The sequence below is a fragment of the Echinops telfairi genome, unplaced genomic scaffold, assembly GCF_000313985.2.
Source record: "Echinops telfairi isolate 266 unplaced genomic scaffold, ASM31398v2 ScPeMD7_27;HRSCAF=92, whole genome shotgun sequence".
Taxonomy (NCBI): domain Eukaryota; kingdom Metazoa; phylum Chordata; class Mammalia; order Afrosoricida; family Tenrecidae; genus Echinops; species Echinops telfairi.
In genome coordinates, this window is record NW_022103924.1 from 923171 (window position 1) to 928432 (window position 5262).

General features: G+C 40.7%; 1 pseudogene; it reads right to left on the minus strand.

The window, feature by feature from the left end:
• Nucleotides 1–3849: 3849 nt before the first annotated feature.
• On the minus strand, nt 3850–5235 carry LOC101642200 (annotated as a pseudogene).
• Between the last annotated feature and the right edge of the window lie 27 nt (nt 5236–5262).

Sequence of the window (5262 nt, forward strand, 5' to 3'; positions counted from 1 at the left end):
ATATGTGGGGTGCTTTGGACCCCTACCAGGATTAACCCTATGTTGTCACCCTACAAGAAATAATCCTATGTTGTTGGCGGGAGCAGAAATTGCATTTATAACTGTATACTGAACTTGAATAAATCACGGATGGTGAGTCTCCAGGAAGAAGTCGAGTTCGGGAGCCAGAATCAAAACACAAACCCGGTTGTCCTTCTGTCTGTTTGCACTCGTGACGATCTCATGTGTTTCAAATTGGGCCTGAACTCAATAGGGTTTTCAATGATCTTTGAAAGGTAAATATCCAGACTTTTTAAATTGTTGTTGTTTGTTTGTTTGAGGAAACTGGGCAGATTTGAGCCACTCTTTCAGTTTGTAGCTTGTGGGAAACAAAGATTTCTCTCAAGTCATCTCCCCAAATATAAGTTAGACTTAGGACACTGCTTGAAGCTAATGGTAAATGAGTGTCAAGTTATCTCCCTGAAGGCAGTCAGTTGCCACACTACTGTCTGGCCCCACCACAAGTAGGGCCCACTCCCTGCTGTTAAAGACAATGGACTACTTCTCCCTAAAGGTTTGCAACCATTAGCCTGGTCCCTGTAGGTGGGGTTTACACCCTACTGATAATGGTTTCTATAGTGAGTCAGAGAACAGGTCAAACCTGCTCAGTGACATCCAAAGTTAGGCTGCCATCCTGAATCTAGGATCCACCCTTCTTGTCATGTGTATACCCCCAATCCCTCCTCTTCCTATTGCATGTATATCCCTAGATTGTCCCCCTCATTGCTGTGTTACCTATAGTACAACCCCTTCCTATGATGTATGTCTTTACCTGTCGTTAGGGGGCTTGCATGCCCCCCAAAGATATATAACCCTTGGTTAGCAATAAAGATCCCCCCTGGTCTCTGGTCAGCTTCCCCTTCCTCTCCCCCGTCCACGCTCCCCTGTTCCCTTTCCCCTTGTCCTCCTTCCTCTCTCCCTCCACATGAACCACCAAGTGAGGCTGAGGTGAGCATGCTACCATGAAATGTGTCTGACTCCATTATTTCAATCTCTCTTCTATCACTCATACTCTCTATGACTTCACTATAATCTTTACTTATCATTGCTATACAATTGCACCTACCGGACCTGTGGTGATGTCTTAGGGGCTGGCCTTTCCCCTGACAGTAGCTAAGTGCCATTTGTGCTATGACATAAGCAAATAGCATTACTATAAAACTTAAGCCCACAGTTATCCACTGATTCCAATTTATATGGGCCCAGTAAAAGTTCCAAGACCGTAAATCTTTACTTGAGTGACTACCTTATTTTTCTCTTTGAGAGAACCATTAACATTGAGATTATCTGTCCATGGTTTACCCTGTAGAGCCACCAGGCCATTACTATACCTATTAAAGACAAAAGAAAACTGAGACTCAGATTGGTTGAGTTATATGTCCAGGGATTTGGATCCATAGCAAATGTGCTTCACTCCCAATCTCAAGTCCTGTCAAATATCAGCCTGCCTACTGTTGGCATTGCAGCCTCAAAGAGTGACCTCTCTTCAAATCTTCAGTGATACAATTGGTAATGAGTGTAAATGGATTCAGACCATGTGGCAAATGCATTCTTGGATTTCTAATGATTGTTCAGTGTTTCTCTGTGTAGCCTGCTAACCAAAAGTTTGGAGGTGCAAGTCCACCCAGAGGTACCCTCAAGGACAAAAGTCAGGCGATCTACTGGAAGATCAGCCGCTGAAAGCCCTCGGGCGCAGAGTTCTACTCCAATCAGTATTTCAGTAGTGATGTTCTCCTGTGCTCAAGGAAGTGCTACTCTGACTCACTTAGAGCTTTACACAAATGGTATCTGGGAGGAGGAGTAAATCATCCAGGGCAGTCAAGCTTGTGAGAGGCAGGTGTGAAAGACAAGCTGTTCCCTTTGTGACAAGTCACCAAAAGTCTCTGATCAAAGGAACCTTTTAATATCTGTCATCACTCAAGCATTCAACAATATACCAGGAAAATAGGTGAATGATTTAGCCTAAGTATTTTCCTGCTACATTTATTTTCATGGAAGAAAGGTGTCTTATCCTTTGGTGTACCTTAAAAAAATACCTCCCAACCTGTGCATATTGGTTTTATATTATATACATGTCGTCGTAAGGTGCTATCATGCCAGTTCCAATTTATGACACCCCCATGTGTGCAGAATAGAACTGCCTTTGATGTGCTTTAATTTTACTAATCTTTTGTGTTTAATTTTTCCCATTAATCAGTTTTAAGCACACATAGATTAATATTAAATCAAGGATCAAAGTTCCTTGATTTTAAAAAATAAAAAGTGTGCCTTAAAGTTCACATGATTACTACGGAGTCTCATGTGGACAGGTATTGCTGCATGCGTACGAGTTGTTCCATTCACAAAGGGTGTATTACAATCAGCAGGCTGCTCCCCTTCTGAGATACTGAGATTATTGTAAGTCAGTCATTTTTCTGTCCCCACAGCTAAACCCTCACAATTCTTACAATCTTCCAACACCAGCAGAACATAAACACATTTCAAGTGAGCTTTTCATTCACTCCCCACTTCGTTTTGTGATGGATTTATGATGTTTATAAAGATTTATGTATTAATTGGAAAAAAGAAAAATAGAAATCAAACAAATCAATCTTAAGAAAAAAAGCATAGTTTCTCAACTAATTCTAGCATTTGATGTGAGTGTTTATTAAGTAGTCTTGGTAATTAGCTTTCCTCCAGTTACCAGCTTGCTTATATTTCAGTTTAGTCATGGGCATATAGTGAATTATATTAAATACTTTTCCCTTATCTATTAGAATAGAGGTACAGCTTATTTCCTTTATCTTTGTTGAATGGTGTATGTTATCAATTGGAGAGTGTTGTGTACAGTTTCCACATGTACACCTCAGTGAAAATGATTACACTCTTCTAATTGTGTAAGCCATCTCACCCTCTGAGTTTTACTTCCCTACAAACCACTTTTTATGGTGTCTGGATCCTGCATCTGATGCAACGCCTGCACTCTGGTTCTTTGGATTTGAGCTATTGGCCAGCCATCTTGCCTGCTCTAGGAGTTGTCAGCAGCCTGCCGTCTTATCTACCAACCTTGGAATCATTTGCCTCTACAGCCAGAAGCCTGCTTTATGAGACAGATCACCCTCTCTCATGTTAGTCTCCTGACTCTGCTGCCCCGATTGCTGTTATTTTTCTGCTACTGCTTCATCGTCTCCTAAGTCATATCTCTCTGTCTCTTCTCTTGAGGAGGTTCAGCAGAGATCTCAAGTCCAAAGGACATATTCTACTCTTGGCTTTTCTTTCTTGATAGCAGTGAGATTTCCCTTTCCCTCTGGGATAGCTCATTTTAAGCCTAGTGAAACAATAAAACTGATTATTACCCCTGTTGTGGTTCCACATACCTATTTGCATGGTCATGCCCCCCCAGCGGGTGTCATAACCTTTATTTACATTGTTAGCAAGCTATCTAATCCCCGTCATGAGCCATAAGCACCTTACATTTGCATGAACCTACCCAGTCATTTGGTGTGAGTTACATAGACTATGCCTAGTAGGGGCATACTATCTAATTCACCAGTAATTAATAAGTAATTCATATTACGGGACATAAATGTAGGAAACTTAGATGGACATCTGTATGGCTGGACTCCAATTCTAAAATGTCTAAACAAGGGGAAAACAAAACAAAACCAGACACCAATCTCACTGTTCTAGACCCTAGCCAACATTTTCAAATTATTATTTTATAAATAGAATGTGTAAAGTTTGAATTAACAGACATCTTATTAGAGATGACAAAAAATAAATCCCATAAAACATAAAGTAATAAATAAAGCATGATGTTATTGTTTTCAGCTACTGTTGGTGTTGTTGACCTTTGGCAAAATGATAAGCAAAAACACCTGTTTTCACATTTGCATCCATATGTGCTACACTGAAAGGCTTTTAATATCCAGGACATCTTATCTGGGTAGTGTAAAGGATACACACACATACATATATGTAAAGACTACTGAGTTATTTCATAGCTACCTGATAGGAAAGAGTAGAACTGTCCCATAGGGCTCCCAAGGCTATAATTTTTAAGGAAGCAAACGACCACATCTTTCTCCCTTGGAGCAGCTGGTGGTTTCAAACCTCAGACCTTTTAGTTAGCAGCTGAGTCCTTAACCACTGCTTCACCAGCACCATGCCTTAGTGTACAGGATATTGTCTGCAAAGTACATGTCACAGTGCTGACAGTGATGCCGGGTCTTTTCATTCTGCACCTTCAGGATTAGAGCTGGGGGGCTGGGCTGGAAACTCCTCATGCTAGCAGTACTTACGTAAGCACTTGGTTCACTGTTCAGTCCGTCCTGTCATGGGACTGTGTGATGGCAAAGGGAGAGAAACTTTGAGGAATGCTTGCTGACATGGTAGAAACTATTACTAGTGCAGAGAACTAAATCATGAAAGGCTTTTCATCAGGACAAGAAACTTCATCAGGGAATGAGGCATTTTCCTTTGCAGATGATAACCTGGACATTTATGAAGAGCTGTTTTAAAGGGTTGTCAATCATGGGTTCTTGGGAGTCCCTTGGTAAACCATCAGTGTAGATGGCTTTGGGCATACTTTCTTGGGAATTAGTCAGAATATTTGGGATTTCATGAGTGAATTCATTAATTCATTAAGTTTTGAAAGCACCACGGAAGGTGAATTTAAGTTGACTAGTGCTTTTCTGTTATACCCTAGGTTACTTGGTTTCTTCTGTAAAATGATTCACATTTTCTTACTGCTCAGGAATACCTAGTTGCTTTATAATTTTTACCATTTTATATATGCATCATTGATGATGAGACAAGTTATACAAAATACTATAGCAGAAGGCACATATTTAATTTTTCCCCCTCCAGTCTGGGAATGCATATGAGCTTCCACATGGTGCTTATAAGCAGATGCACACAGAAATAAGTGACATTTAGGAGGTTTCTCACCAGTGTAGATTTTAACATGGTCAATAATCCATACTGCTCCTTTGCTGGCATAGTTGCTGAACTTGCACTTGAGCTTCCTGTCAAACATCGTTTCAAATATGTTTGTTACTATTTCTGAGTTTTCATATAGGGAACTTCAACAGAGGGGTGAGTAAGCCCATTTTGATCAACATCTGTTTCAGCTCCCCGAAGAATCTGTGCTTCATTGTTCCTGTTCCCACTGGCTGACCCAGAAATCATGTTCATGTGATGGGTCTGCTGAGCCATATGTCCTGAAAATCTTTCATGAAGCTC